Raw genomic sequence first — 16672 nt, 5'->3', positions numbered from 1 at the left:
TATATGTTTGTTTCAAAAAGAATGAGAAATACATATTCAGAAGTACAAACATGTCATGTTTCATGTACCAAACATTGGTCAACTTTGATAGTCAACTATCAATTTCAACATCTATATCCTTCCAAATAATATCATTGTAACCAAACAACCTTGCAAAACAAGAAACCAACTCATCCTGAACAACCTCTTCATCAGGAAGCACCAAACTCGTCTCTCGCATCAACGACGTAACATCCTTATCAGCAATTCCACACGGCACAATATGTTTAAAAAAAGTCAAATACGGGTCAATGTTAAACGCTAGCCCGTGAGACGTAATCCCAGATGAAATCCGAACCCCGATCGCACCAATCTTTCTATCCCCAACCCACACACCGTCTCACATTTCCTTTGACCGTGCGCTTTGACTCCATACAGAGCTGATAAGTCAACCATAGTTGACTCGAGATTTTTAACATGTTTCTAGCACCGAACCTGATATCTCTTAAGGAAATAATAGGGTATAAAATGGCTTGATGTGGGCCATAAAATGTGATGTCACCACCTCTTTGTGTGTAGTGAAGTTCAGCACCTAAGTTTTCAAGTTCTGATTCGGGAACGAGTAAATTGTGATCGGTTCTACGTTTACCGAGTGTGTATGTAGGCGGGTGTTGTAAGGACAAAAGGGTATCTGAAATCTTGTTGGTTTCCCTATCGGATGCTAGTTTTTCTTGCAGTTTAAGGGCTTTTAAGTAATTTACTGTACCCAGTCTCCATACCTCAAGATTACGTGGAATTCTCATTTTGGGTTTAGGGTCAGCTGTTAAAAAAATATATGTATATATCACCATTTTGTATAGTAGCATTACATATATATATTTTATGAAAAAGTAGTTTCATACTTTCATCAAAGTACAAGTAAATGTCTGTTACAGTGTCATCTGTATCTTTAACTTATTATACCTTAAAATACACGCTTTGGTTTGAAATACAGGCTGCTGACAAAGTCATATGACCATTTTTCAACTATTATATGGCCTGTATGATGTGACAGACTCTGGTGTGCGGTGTGCAAAGTTGATTTTACATCATACGACCCATATGACTTTGACTCGAGATTTTCAACGCATTGGGCCTGTCACATTATATGAGCCGTATAATAGGTCAAAAAATGGTTATAAGGGGCCGAATGACTTTTTAAGTGTTCTGTGTTCACATTAGTCATTTCTTTGTTAGTCAAAAACATCATATGCACCATATGATTTGCCCCTCGTACGACCCATATGGCCATTTTCTCCATGTCATACGTATGATTATTCATTTATGATGTCAAAAGAGTCAATCTTAAAACCAAGAAGTAGCAAGCATAATTCATCATATCGTGTTTGAAGTTACAAAGCGATCATTAAAAAGGTGTTTTGCTTGAATGATATAATAAAAACTTACAACATTTTGAAAAATGGCCTGCTTTATATGAGAAAAATGGCTTGCTTATATTTTTCAAAATAATTAATAGGCGTATTCATCAACTATCAAGAATTAAAGTGTTTGCATATGATCAAAATCAATTAAATTCCTAAGTTTGAATTAGTCCATGATTAAGGTTACAAAAAGGTTAAAGCTAACAACATTATCAAATACATACATACTACCCACCCATGTCAGTGTGACATTAGATCGAACAGGTAATTTGCAGAAAGAATGGAATGATGAATAGAACATGGGGTTTAGTTTGCTGTTGTTGATCGACGATTTGGGATTGAAGAATCCTAGATGAAAGAAGATGCAAGTTACCAATTAAAATCCTCAGTCTTCTGAGCTTAATATCATCCCGGTGATAATAATAATAATAATAATAATAATACTTTTGGTCCAACCAAAAGGGAATTTCATTATTTGTACTCCAATATTCTGAGCTTAATACTACCTACTTCGGTCGTAGTATCGCTGGCGGTTCGATCTCGGCTAAGCCGTTTGTTTTGACTATTGCCTATTTTATTTTTACCTTTTTGCCCTCTCTTTTTATTTGTTAACACTCTGTTCCCGAGTTTCATTTAACAAGGGAAAAAAAAGGAAAGGAAATTAGAAGGTAAAAGAAAGGAAAGGACAAGAAAATTGTGATTTTATTTTGTGTTACGGAGTTTAAATGAAAGGAAAGGAAAGTAAGCATTTTATGTGTTCCTGAAATGGATGGAAAAGAAAAGAAAGTTGCATTTTTACTATTATACCCTTTAGAGAGAAAACTAAATAAATAATACTCCAACGTGCCAAAAAGATTATGTTTACTAGCGATGAGTTCGGGATGGTAACGTTACCGATCCTGAAAAGTTGAAATATTTGGTACCGGTACCGAAATGTTCGGTTCGGTACCGGTATTTCATGCAAAATTCGGGAAATATCGTTATCGTCCCGCGAAGAAAACATAAACCGACCGCGGCTGCTAATAACATGAGAATTCTAAAACATAATGCGGCTGCTAATAACATTGAACCAGGAAGAAACCGACCGCGAAGAAAACATAAAAAGTATCGTTTATTAACGGATATATATAAGGACCCTGCAAGTAAACTTCAGGCCCGTTATGACAGAAAAAAAAAACAGAAAACGTTAACAGGACATTCGCTGCAGAAATTGAAGATGAGTCAGACGATGAGGTCACTTTGGCTGCGTATTTTAAAAAGCAGAAGGGTGTTGAAATTACTGATTTAACACTAAAAAAGAATAGGAGTCTGACTGCAGTTGAAGAGCCAAGTGTTGACCAAGACAAAAAGTCGATTGGAAAGGATTTAAACGCTGGTACCTCGAGAAAGAAATGCAGAACCGATGACGTGAAGTCACAAATCATTCTGGAAAGGCTAATATATTAACAAATCGTTCTTAAAAATATGATAATTCATAAGCCTTGATTTTTGTTGTGATAACTTTTGTAACAGTTTATGGTTCACGAATTTGCCAACGCGCGGATTAAAAAACACGCTAAGAATTATAAAACAATATTTGAGAGGATTTTATAATTACTGATCTAAGAAGCTTTGATCAACTTATTAAATTGAAAAGGCTAATATATTAACAAAAACACATCCATAGCCTCTCATTTTGTCTTTCAAGTTCTTATTAAAGTCAAAAACTATGAATTTCAAGTTAACAGATAACCATTATTTACAACTAACAAAGAATATACTTAGCCCTCGACTAACTCTACAAGAAAGAACCAAATTAATTAATCATTCATTAACTGGTTACTAAAACCCTAAAGAGGTAAAATCAAAACAAAGTGTTAGATATTAAATTAAGAATACCTAATAAAAGAGGGGGTTGAAACAAGCCTTAATGAAGCAGGTGGTTTATGGGTATTGTGAATTTGTGAAGATGAACTTCTGGTTATGTTTGGTTAAGATAGAAAATTGAGCAGAGTATATGAACCATTGTAGATAAAATGAGGGTAAATTAGTAATTGCAGCCATCGCTCTTTTTCTTTCTGTCTCATTCCTTCCAAAATGAGGGTAAATTAGTAATTGCAGCCATCGCTCTTTTTCTTTCTGTCTCATTCCTTCCAAATAAATCATGTTAGTTTTCTATAAGGTGGTGTTTGGTAGAGGGATTTGATTGGGGAGAAATGGAATTAGAAATATTTCTTTTGTTTGTTTTCCACTTTTCATTTCTATTTCTCTTTCTGTTTCTCTAAAACTAGAGAATTCCATTTCTCTTTAAAACAAAGAGAAATCCATTTCTCAGCAGTCTCCTCATAGCATGTCACCACCTCGTCTCCGGCCACCACCTCGTCTCCGACCACCACCCCGTCTCCGGCCTCGTCTTCGGCCGCCACCTCGTCTCCAAGTCTGCAACCGCCACCTCGTCTCCAAGTCTGCAACCACCACCCCGTCTCCGCCGTTCGCAGTGGTGAACACAGAGATGGTAACCGGTTGTAGGTTGCAGGTGGTACGGGTGAACGGAGATTAGGGTTTCAAGTGGTGGTTCTGATTATCATCATCATCATCGCCACCACAACCACCACCACAAAATCTCCAAAGAGGCAGTGGTGACAGATCTGAGCCTTCTTTTTCTATATCTTATGTTCCAAAAATTTGAATCTTTTTAATTTCTTGTGTACTGTGGTTGAAGAAGGGGGTTTGGTGGCGGCAGCCGGTGGTGGTGGGCTGTGATTGAAGAAAGGGCTGTGGTGGTGGAGCTGTGGTGGTGGTGCTGTGGTGGTGGTGCTGGTGGTGGTGGGGCTGTGGTGGTGGGGCTGCGGTGGTGAGTGGTGTCAGGTTGGGTGGAGGTGGGGTTGGGTATGGTAGAGTTCTCTGTTTATTTTCTCGTGTACCAAACAAGAGAAATGATTCTCATTCTCCATACCAATTCTCTTTCTCTACAATTCCATTTCCATTTCTATTTTCTCTCCATTTCCATTCTCTGTACCATACACCCCCTAACTTTCTTTTCCCATTTCCTCCCATATAAAACTTTAGAACACCTAATTTTCTTGATTTCCCTCACTTTCCTTTCTTTTCTCATCATAAGACAGACTCTGGAACAGAGTTTGGGAATTGGGATTGAGTTTCAAAAATGTTCTTATTGGTGTTTTTAAAAAGCCAATAAGTTAAAATGTGTTTGCCAATCACAAAAATATTTCTTATTTTAGTTTTTTGAAAGGGTTAAAAATCGGTTTTTCAAAAGCCTCAAATCCTGGCATTTCAAAATGGCTTTTTGAAATAGCTAATAAACATTTTTCAAACTCAAAATCTCAAACACGCTATAAATATATCGAGTTTCATTTTATTTAATTTTGTACTTGCTAAAATTTAAAATTACAATCACATTTGTGGGTCAGTTTATCATGAAATAAAAATAAGAAGAGATGTTTTGCTAGTCGGGGTAATATGAAGAAGATATTGGACTAAGAGTATGTTTGACAAAACTAGTTGTTTGATTGTAGGTTTTTAGATATCTTTAGGTGTTTGAAATAGTAGTTGAAACTTTTAATAAAATAGATATGGTGGTGTAACAAAAAAACACGGCATACTAGTATGATCTCAAAGACCGCAAATGATATGTTTTTCTACTAAGAGCTTTCACACTACGATATGTATCCTATTTATATGATTTAGAAAGAAAATATATATATATATATATTTGAAATTCGATTATCTTCTAAAAACCGTATCACATTCCATATATCTATCTTTATTTAATTCAGTGGTATATTTTTATTCTTTTATGTTATTTTTCTTCACAAACAAATATAAGGAACGTATTATTTGTCTTCATTCCATACCAGATGCACAGTGGTGTGTACCACGGTGTTTGAATCCATTGCCATCATGAAGGCATCAGAACGATATGATTATTGAACATCCACATTCTAGCCTTAAGTGTGTTCTTCTTGGCACTCACAGTATTGGATTGACAGAAGACTTTGGATTTTATCTTTTTTTTTTTTTTCCTTAGGAGGAAAACAGAGGTTCTAGGAGGAAAAATGAAGGTGGCTGGTTATAGTACACCAAATCTACTAGCCACTTTTTTCCTTTTTCTTTTTGCATATATTCAAAGGTATTGAGATAATGTACTACAATTTAACATTTATTGTAGATCAATTCCAATAACAAGTTAGAACTAATGGTTTAGCTTAGAGTGATTTACCTCATGTGTCCCAATAAAAAAGGACTTAATTATCCTATTTGATTGGGTTCCTTCTCTGACTTGGTGAGTTTGTGAAAACATTATAGAAGAGTAATAAAAAGTATATTTCCAGAAATTGTTAGATATAACTCTTTTCTTTTTTTTCTTGTGACAAATGGTTTACAAGATATTTTCACACTTGTTTCACTATCTAGAAATCTATACTCTCAACATCATTGTGACGTTGTCCATACTTTTTATGTATAAGTAAAACATCACACATCTGATTTGCTACTTTCATTGACACTTTGTGACGTGGGCGACACCTTTCTTGATGTTGGAAAGACATATTAATGCATTTGCATAACATGTATAAAATTACTATACAAAATATCATAGCGACAAACTCTCTTTCTAATTTGGTTGTTATACCAGTATTCCATAAACCGATCCTTCAAAGATTGAGAAAATTGTTGGTGGTGCAATTACGTTGTTGAGTCACCGACAACTCTAGAGGTGTCTTGTCAACGCAAGAGTTGTAGTGACAAAACACAAGAGATGTCTTGTCATCTCAAGAGCGAACTTTTTTTATTCAGTTCTTTTTCTAATACATAAAAGACTCAATCCTATTGGTATGACTTGTACCGTTGGAACGCATCTTGACACATACATTACGTATCATTATTGGTTTGCATTATATTTCTTTTTCATTAAAAAATATATATCTTTTTTAAGCCATCTTTTCTTAAATCATTGTCACTTGTACCTCAAGCAATGAATGAGATGCATAGCTTTACATAACTTGTCCATTTCTACACTTTAGATACCCTTGGCTTAAAGTTATGTCTGGTATGGAGAGAGTGGTTATGTCCTAGGTAGACTAGAAGATGGTTCAGAAGTTGGATGAAAACCATAAATATGGAAAGATTATAAATTAATAAATATAAATCTCAAAATTCTATATTATCATACAATAAGGTTATTTATCATATATTGAGATTGTTATTAAAAATTTAAAACTTAAAAGTGTGTGTTTGCTTATTATTTTCTTTATGAGTGTATACCATTTGGCTTGATTTTACCTTAAATTATAAGACCATGTGTTGTGGAATAACTAGCAAGAGCTAGTTATCGCGTCATGTTATTGCCACATATGTAACTAGCCGTCTCGTTAATTTAAGTGTTGTGCTTTAACTAGACACTAAAATAATAAAGTGTTTAAAAGATAAAAAATAAAGAAAGTGGTAAAGTGGGTGATTTGGATTTTCCAAACTTCAAGTTGCGGAGGAAGACAACGCTATGGTGATGACGCTTTCCACCATGGCATCGCTCCATGTTATTTCCGGGGTGATGTGGAGGGGGCATCATGTCCATGTGGCATAGATGGCGCATCCACAACAAATGGTCTAACCAAAAGTTTAGATTGTTGAAAATGACAGTTTGATTAATTTCAGTTACCGGATAAATATACAAATTTTTCATTTTCCAACAGCAGTTTTGTTTTGAAAAAATAAAATTAGATGGTTACATATATTAAAAATACACTTTTGTCGACATTTAACTCGTCTCATTTAAGATTAATTCATTTCTATGCATACCATCAAAACTACTTAATGCACCACCAAACTTGGTGTATTATTGTGCTATGAGTTGACAATATTTACAAAACACCTCAAATCTATATAGTAAATGAAGCACATGTAAGTATGTAACATTTAAAATGCACAAATGAAATCACTAATGCTCATAATTAAATGTTTGTTTAAAAAAGAATGAGAAAAACATATTCAGAAGTACAAACATATCATGTTTCAAGTACCAAACATTGGTCAACTTTGATAGTCAACTATCAGCTTCAACAACATCTATATCCTTCCAAATAATATCATTGTAACCAAACAACCTTGCAAAACAAGAAACCAACTGATCCTGAACAACCTCTTCATCAACTTTGATAGTCAACTATCAGTTTCAACAACATCTATATCCTTCCAAATAATATCATTGTAACCAAACAACCTTGCAAAACAAGAAACCAACTGATCCTGAACAACCTCTTCATCAGGAAGCACCAAACTCGTCTCTCGCCTCAACGACGTAACATCCTTATCAGCAATTCCACACGGCACAATATGTTTAAAAAAAGTCAAATCCGGGTCAATGTTAAACGCTAGCCAGTGAGACGTAATCCCAGATGAAATCCGAACCCCAATCGCACCAATCTTTCTATCCCCAACCCACACACCCGTCTCACATTTCCTTTGACCGTGCGCTTTGACTCCATACAGAGCCGATAAGTCAACCATAGTTGACTCGAGATTTTCAACATATTTTCATATCTCTTAAGGAAATAATAGGGTATAAAATGGCTTGATGTGGGCCATGAAATGTGATGTCCCCACCTCTGTGTGTGTAGTGAAGTTCAGCACCTAAGTTTTCAAGTTCTGATTCGGGAACGAGTATATTGTGATCGGCTCTACGTTTACCGAGTGTGTACGTAGGCGGGTGTTGTAAGGACAAAAGGGTATCTGAAATCTTGTTGGTTTTTCTATCGGATGCTAGTTTTTCTTGCAGTTTAAGGGCTTTTAAGTAATTTACTGTAACCAGTCTCCATACCTCAAGATTACGTGGAATTCTCATTTTGGGTTTAGGGTCACCTGTTAAAAAAATATATGTATATATCACCATTTTGTATAGTAGCATTACATATATATATTTGATGAAAAAGTAGTTTCATACTTTCATATATATCACCATTTTGTATAGTAGCATTACATATATATATTTGATGAAAAAGTAGTTTCATACTTTCATCAAAGTACAAGTAAATGTCTGTTACAGTGTCATCTGTATCTTTAACTTATTATACCTTAAAATACACGCTTTGGTTTGAAATACAGGTTGCTGACAAAGTCATATGACCATTTTTCGACAATCATATGGCATGTATGATGTGACAGACTCTGGCGTGCGGTGTGCAAAGTTGATTTTACAGCATACGACCCATATGACTTTGACTCGAGATTTTCAACTCATTGGGCCTGTCACATTATATGAGCCGTATAATAGGTCAAAAAATGGTTACAAGGGGCCGTATGACTTTTTAAGTGTTCTGTGTTCACATCAGTCATTTCTTTGTTAGTCAAAAACATCATATGCACCATATGATTTACCCCTCGTACGACCCATATGGCCATTTTCTCCATGTCATACGTATGATTATTCATTTATGATGTCAAAAGAGTCAATCTTAAAACCATGAAGTAGCTAGCATAATTCATCATATTGCGTTTGAAGTTAAAGAATGATCATTAAAAAGTTGTTTCGCTTGAATGATATAATAAAAACTTACAACATTCTGAAAAATGGCCTGCTTTAGATGAGAAAAATGGCTTGATTATATTTTTCTAAACAATTAATAAGCGTATAATAAAAATCAATAAGATTCCTAACTTTGAATTAGGCCAGCATTAAGGTTACAAAAGGCTTAAAAGATAACATATAATTATAAAGTTATAGAAGAAAAAGTCAGTATGACATTAGATCAAACAAGTAATATGCAGAAAGAATGGAATGATTGATAGAACCTGGGATTTAGTTTGCTCGTAGATTTGGGATTGAAGAACCCTAGATGAAAGAAGATGCAAGTTAGCAATTAAAATCCTCAGTCTTCTGAGCTTAATACCATCCCGGTGATAATAATAATAACTAGGGGATTACCCGGTTTTTATGTTGTATGCATTTTTTAGTTGTTTCTGTTTCTTAGTTTGGTGGGAGTTATAATGGTAAAAACTTTTAAGTAGTACGTTGTTACACCCTTTTAAACTATTCATAGGTGTTTTTATATTTACAAAAGTTGCGTGTTCAAAGGATATCCATTTTTTTATTGATGATGGTTCCAAAAAGAAATGTATAAAGTTGACCAGTATTTTCTAAAGCATGGTAATACTGCATATTACTGATGATTTGCAATTCGCACCGCCATCTGAAACTTGTAACTTCTAACACGGTTTATATATTTTTACATGTCGTCTGCTATGGAGCATCTTATATATTTTAACAACATTCAACTTTTACAAAGTTACTTGTAGATTTTAAGTTTTGAACTATATTTAGATGTACCTTGTTTACATAAAATGGGCAATTGCCTTGTTTAATTGTTGATTCTGCAATGCCCTTTTGGTTAAAAGCAAATCGAGCACTGCAAAGATGAAGAATATAAATAAATAAATAAATATTTACAATTCGCAATGCAAAATTAATAAATACATTGGAAATCAACTCAATATAAAATTAAGTAAAACATATCAGTTGAGTTGAATCTCCGATGTAGAACATCATGACCAAGAAATTGAAGTATAATCAGATTGATATGTTAGAATTCAGATGAGTCTGCAATTAAACATTACAAATCCATCAAACTGAAACCTGGAAAAAGATGCCCGAAGAACACCACCATCGTCAAACTCCGCCGCCAATCTTTATTACGCATCCTGAAATCTCCGATTCAGTTAACCATAAAGAAATGAACGGAACCTGCAACGATAATCGAAAGTATATATAAGAATAGTACCCCGACCAACGGTGTGCCGTTTGTGGAACGGGCAAGTTACCTGGTGAATTGGTGATTTTGATTCGGAACCACACGAATTCTTCTTCGTCGGCTGACCGGAATTTATTTATGAATCTCTCACCGGCGAGGATCGATAAGGTAATAACCACACAAGAAAAATGTTCAGATAAAGTAACTATGGCAAATAATAATAATAATAATAATAATAATAATAATTTTGGTCCAACCAAAAGAGAATTTTATTATCTGTACTCCAATATTCGACTCATAAATAAATAAATAATAATAACAAATGGATGGTATCTACATCTACCTACTCCGGTCGTAGTATTATCGGCAGTTCGATCTCGGCTAAGCCGTTTGTTTTGACTATTGCGTACACGTTTACCTTTTTGCCCTCTGTTATTTTTTATTTGTTCATGATTGAACATCTAAAATTAAATTACGTTTGTTTTGAATATTGAGTTTCATTTAACTTTGCACTTGCTAGAATTTAAAATTACGATCACATTTGTGGTTTAGTTTATCACGAAATAAAAATAAGAAGGGATGTTTTGCTAGTCGGGGTAATATGAAGAAGATATTGGACTAAGGGTATGTTTGGCAAAAACTAGTTGTTGGCCGGAAACAAGCTGTAGTTTTTTATATATATTTAGGTGTTTGAAAACGTAGTTAGAGCTTTTAATAGTGGTGTAATAAAAAACACGACATACTAGTATGATCTCAAAGACTGACAAGCTATATGTTTTTTCTAGTAAAAGCTTTCACGTTACGATCTATATCTTTTTTTAGAAAGGAAAAAAATTATTCTTGAAGTTCGATTATCTTCTGAAAACCATATCACATTCCATATATCTATCTTTATTTAATTAAATGGTATCTTTTTATTCGTTTATGTTATTTTTCTTCCACAAACAATTATAAGGAATGTATTATTTGTCCCCATTCCATACCAGGTGTATAGTGGTGTGTGCCACAGTGTTTGAACGCTTTGCCATCATGATGGCGTCAAGGACGTAGCTTAGCTGGGCCCAGGGGTGGTCCCGACCCTTCCGTTTTTTTCGCTTAGTAGTGTAAAGTTATCCTTTTTCGGTCAAAATTTTTTATACGTAGTGTAAATTTATTTTTTTCCAACTGAAATTTTGAGCCAGCCCCCCTCGGTTTTTTGCTCGGTAGTGTAAATTTATCCTTTTTTGCCCGAAATTTTATACATAGTGTAAATTTACATGTTTCCGACCGAAATTTTGAGCCCGACCTCCTCCGTTTTTTCCCTCGACAGTGTAAATTTATTCTTTTTCAGCCGAAAAATTTTATCATGGTGTAAGTTCACCCGTTTCCGACCGAAATTTTGAGCCCGCCCCACACTAGTCTATGAATTTTTTTATACATATTGAGCCCAGCCCCCTCGAAGATTATGTCCAAGCTTCGTCACGTTGGACTGATATGTATATTGAACATCCACATTCAAGTTTTAAGTGTGTTCTTCTTGGCACTGGTCTTTTTATATATATGTCCACTCCTTGAGGCCTTCATGTTTCAGTTTATTGAGATACTGAGAATCTCACGCCTCTTGCAAAGTACAATGCATAGAATCCCTCCTAAAACCTACCGGTTTTCCATACTTGAAACTAGATTGCCAATTATGTTGAACACCGATCAACTCTTTCAAGTGTCAAGAATTGTGGGTTGACATCGTCAATGACATTGTCTAATGATCCTGCCCACATTGTTTTTCCTGATCTTGAACAACCCTCTACAATTAACGATATATATATATATACATACAGGGAATCCAAAATCCTAACTAGGTTAGAAAACCTGCTATTAACGCAATAGAAAAGTTACGAAAACCTCCTAAACACTCAATACATATTGCTTTTTGAAATTGTTCTAATCTGTATAAATGTATATAAAACAAAATAAATGTATATAAAACCAGCCCATTAACACGTTTGCATTAAATAAGATTTTAGAAACAATATGTCAGTATAACAAAGGTAGATAGTCATAATTTTCTATATATTTTGTATTAACATGACCTTCAAAATTTTCAAAAGTGCTGTCATTTGGCCTTTTACAATTTGGTCTTCTTTTTTATAATTAACCCAAAATACTTACCTGTTTTTTTTTTTCTAATTAAAGTGATTTATAACAGGCTTTAAGCTAAACACTTGGTGACTTTTAACATCTTTGACTTATTTCCATTTTATTTTAAGTTTTAAATTTACATATCTGGCCCATTTAAAATAAAACACAACTCAAACCGACCCAATATTCGCTAAAAGGGTCAAAATTTCCACCTTTTGTCTTTTGACACAATGTAAAGATTTTACTACAGATTCTAAAAATGGATGATTTTGTTAACGGCTTTTCAGCAATCAAATTACCTCCTCGATGTAAAGTCTGACCCAGCTGATCCATGCCTCCTTGACTAATATCTAGTAAAACAGCCTTGAGTGGGACCAACAAGTAGTTGACTCAGCTTTAATGTTGGATAGTAATCTGAAAATGTTTGTCAAGCCAACTTTGTCATTGTTAAGCAGTTAACTTATTAGTTGTTTATTATACTCCGATAGCCCAAGTTTTTTGGTCATTATAAGTTGATACTCATCCATAAACTTTGCAACAGATCATAAACAATAAGGTTGACTTTTTTGAAGTCAAATAGGCTGAGGAAGAGCAAAAGGGTCAATAACCAAATACCTTTCAAGACCTGGAAGATCAGTGGTATTCGGGGTGAAACTTGGATCAAAAACATCAAGAAACCCAAAAGGCCCATAATCAATCGTGAGGCCCAGTACACTCATGTTGTCAGTATTCATCACCCCATGTGTGAAACCAACACCCACCCAGCCAGCCAGCTGGCGATTAACGAAGCGGTCCGTTCAGCAACTTCCACCGCCCAAGCTGATTCACCATCAGATAAAAATATCATTAACTGTTAAACAAAATACATTAATCTTTAAAATCAAATTAAATCTTTATATCATTTACTATTTACCTGCATATTTGTTTCAAGTTAGATCCACAACAGAATCACTTTCTTGGCCAGTAGAGAAAGATAAGCCATCACTTTTCCTCATATTGTCAATATGAGGAAAGTGATGTTTGATAGTGTAATCGGCTAATCGTTTAACAAGTTCAAGATTCGTGACGACCATGTATCTGAAACGAGCCGAACTGTAAAAACGATTGTGCAACTCTGCACTCTTTTGGATTACCACTGCATTTACACAAGTGATAAATATGTCAAAACCAGATGACTGTGTTCAGCTTTGTGACGTTATATAGTTAACAGTATAAACGAACATAACTAAACATAGCTGAACGAACATAACTAAGTTAAAATAATTAAAAAGTAATGTGGCGGGCATAAAAAGTTATTAAAACTAACATAAGGTGTGATGGGCCAAAAAAGTTTTAAATGAATATATCAAAGAACGTGAACGAACATTACTTAAAACAAGCGTAAACTATCAACATGAATGGATTTGTCCGTTCGATTAACTATATGAACAAAATTATTTGTTCACTTATTAACTATGCGAACACGACCGAACTTCCTGATGAACGGTTCAAAAACAGTTCACTGAACGTTCGGTTAGTTTGCAGGCCTACGTATAAGTCAATTACATACTAATTTCTATATATAATTCATTCTTGCTTGCTTCAAGCACTAATTGCATGCAATTTTACTTTCAGGTTTGATGCCAAAAAAATCTTAAGAAAAATGAGGGGCAAGAAAAATAATGTACATTGAAGATTCGATTAGCTTAAACCAGTGGCAATCGATGGTGTGCCTTCTTCATGCTGCCTTGCCACCACACTCCAATATCACAACGAAAATCGTTAACTCGACTACAACTGTCACGTTTAAGGTTATAATCAACTCTTTCTAAACTATTATTAATAATATATCATTCATTCATTTTATATAATAACATACATGTTTTAGAAAGTTAATGAACATATATACTATTATGTCCTTTAATTTGTAGGATTTTAAAGTTTCGATTTCGATGTTCTGGTCTGAATACTTGGTTGACATTGTGGAAGTGATTATTTTTGGTCGGGTTTTGCAACTAGATTCGATTACAAGTGGAGATGTATGGAAGCGTAACGATGTTTTGATCTTTAATACGTGGCCTTGGTGGGGCCGCGCTGGAAAAAAAACAACCGTACGTGTATACGTTATATGTTTCTTTACATGTGATTACATAACGGTAGATAGTTTACCAATATTGTAATTGATGCAGGTGGGACTATATCAAAATCGGTGCGAGTGTAAAGAAGGACATGAATCGGATGGTTGCATTTCGTGAAGCTTTAAAGACTTGGGCGAATTGGGTCGATGTGGATGTAAACACTAAGAGAACCCAAGTGTTTTTTCAAGGAGTTTCTCCATCTCACTACTAGTAATGTTTTCCTACTTTTTAATTTTTTAAACGCGCGGATTATATATGAGTATATAGTACGTATATGCTTAACTATTTTCGTTATTATCTTAACTAGAGAAAACAAGTTTCAGTTTCCCTATTTCTAACATAAATTTATTTAAAGTCTGTTAAGATTAATAACGTCACAAAAAATTAGCTGTCTTATTAACTACGAGAAAAAAAAATTAGGGTATAAATTTCTAACATGACATGAACCTAACATGTAATCTATTGGTTTTGTATAAACGAGTTGACATGGCAGGTTTGAAGGTTGACATGTGTGTGCGCATATGCGTACGTATAATTTCAAAACACAAACTAAATTTTCATTTTATATCAACATTTAGAAGTTAGATAGCATTACTTATACATAATTTAATATAAAAGCAATACAAAAATCAAGTTAAACATGTCGCATTCGTGTTAATTTAGAAAAACTCGTGTTATATTCAAGTTCATGTCTACACAATGCTCAGGTATGTGTCATGTTTCGCCGCAATAATTCGGGTCCGTGTGAGATTTTTTACCCATTAACCTGCGGTCATGACCCATTTAGCACCCTAGAAATGTTACAAAACAAGAAATTAAGTATATAATTTAATAAAGAATCTAAATATTTATGATTATTTTGAAGTGTATCGTTATCGAGATATTGAAGAAATAAATCAAAACTTGTGCAGCGGGGCAGAATGGAACGAGCCGGGTGTGACAAATTGTGCCAAAGAAACGATTCCAATAAACGAATCAATGTTCAATGGCAGCATGCCGCGTGCTGAGACGGTGATTGAGGAAGTTCTGAGTGGTATTGAAAAACCAGTGTCATTGCTCAACATAACAAGATTGTCTCAGTTGAGAAAAGATCCAAGCAGATTCAATGGCTTTAGAGGAATGGATTGCACACATTGGTGTGTTTCTGGAGTTCCAGACACATGGAACCAACTTCTAGCAGCTGCTCTTGTTTGAACACGTATTTTGTGGACATTTTTTTGGGACCAATAATAGTTATTAGTGCAAAAAACTTAAAGATACTTGGTTAGTTGGTTATGACAACTTGTTGAAATAATATACTGTTTTGTAACCTTTTATTAGCTTTTAGAGCATACGTTGTGGATGGATGTTGGTTAATGAAAAGCACAAGAATGTCATCGACATCGTCATGTAGGTGGAGGAATATTATCGAATCAACCTAAAAAACAAGTGTTACTAAAGCTATGTGTAATGGAGAGGCTACAAAATGGACCGACTTGCGCCATGTGGCGCCCATTTTACAAATGATGGGTTTTTGTTTTAGGGATGCAACGGTGTTGTAGTCTCATACTCTCATATATATATATATGTGTGTGTGTGTATATCACACACACATACCATTAAAATAATAATAAATGAACAAGTAAGGTGGGCGACAAATAACCCCCCCCTGTCGCCCCTTGTCGACAAATTCACCGATATGTCTATTTGATCCAAACGCTTTGACACAAGTGGCGGAGTCAAAAATTTCTTTTCCTTAGAGTTCAAGATTTTTCGATGGTTGGATTTATTATAATTCTGCACATAATTTCACGCTTCCATCTTGAAATTACTTCCCGATACTTAGGCTTCTACCGTTTACATTGTATAATTTTTTAATATTTTTTGAAAGTGGTTAGAAGGGAAGTGGAGATAAAAGATAATGTTAATGTGTAGAAAAATATTATTTAATTTAAAATTCAATAATAGTGGTTTTTTAATGTGATTTTACGAAGATAGGCCAAAAATGCTCTTAAAAAAATATTAACAAAACACCTGATTAAATAGTATCAAACTGATTAGGTCAACCAAAAACTAAAACTTCATACAACAGGATGATGTAAATAATCACAACATCAAAACTAACATTTAAATTTTAAACACCAATAAAATAACTTCTAAACCATATTCAGACTTGTATCAAGTGCTTATATATAAACACACACATCTCCCTAATTCATATAAACAATATATATCAGTTTTAATTCCTTGCAATATATATTCATCAAACCACTATTCATCAAACCACTACTCATTTAATAGTTAATACAACCCACAA

At 34.3% G+C, this 16672-nt stretch overlaps 3 pseudogenes across 2 annotated transcripts; 1 reads left to right on the top strand and 2 right to left on the bottom strand.

Annotated features, from left to right (window-relative positions):
* LOC143576846 (octanoyltransferase LIP2, mitochondrial pseudogene) lies at window positions 1-1818 on the bottom strand (annotated as a pseudogene). Its single transcript, XR_013143006.1, has 2 exons — window positions 1700-1818; window positions 1-799 (listed from the first exon to the last, which is right to left on the bottom strand). The product of XR_013143006.1 is annotated as an octanoyltransferase LIP2, mitochondrial pseudogene (transcript).
* A 5731-nt stretch (window positions 1819-7549) lies between these two features.
* LOC143576845 (octanoyltransferase LIP2, mitochondrial pseudogene) lies at window positions 7550-9295 on the bottom strand (annotated as a pseudogene). The gene is made up of 2 exons (XR_013143005.1): window positions 9186-9295; window positions 7550-8255 (listed from the first exon to the last, which is right to left on the bottom strand). The product of XR_013143005.1 is annotated as an octanoyltransferase LIP2, mitochondrial pseudogene (transcript).
* Window positions 9296-13652: 4357 nt separating this feature from the next.
* On the top strand, window positions 13653-15570 carry LOC143576840 (protein trichome birefringence-like 38; annotated as a pseudogene).
* The last annotated feature ends 1102 nt before the right edge of the window (window positions 15571-16672 follow it).

Source organism: Bidens hawaiensis, unplaced genomic scaffold (genome assembly GCF_021521415.1).
Source record: "Bidens hawaiensis isolate Kalapana, Puna unplaced genomic scaffold, B.hawaiensis_p1.1 tig00028319_1, whole genome shotgun sequence".
In the NCBI taxonomy this organism is placed as follows: Eukaryota; Viridiplantae; Streptophyta; class Magnoliopsida; order Asterales; family Asteraceae; genus Bidens; species Bidens hawaiensis.
Note: the sequence above shows the minus strand (reverse complement) of the source record. Positions and strands in the feature narration are given on the sequence as shown.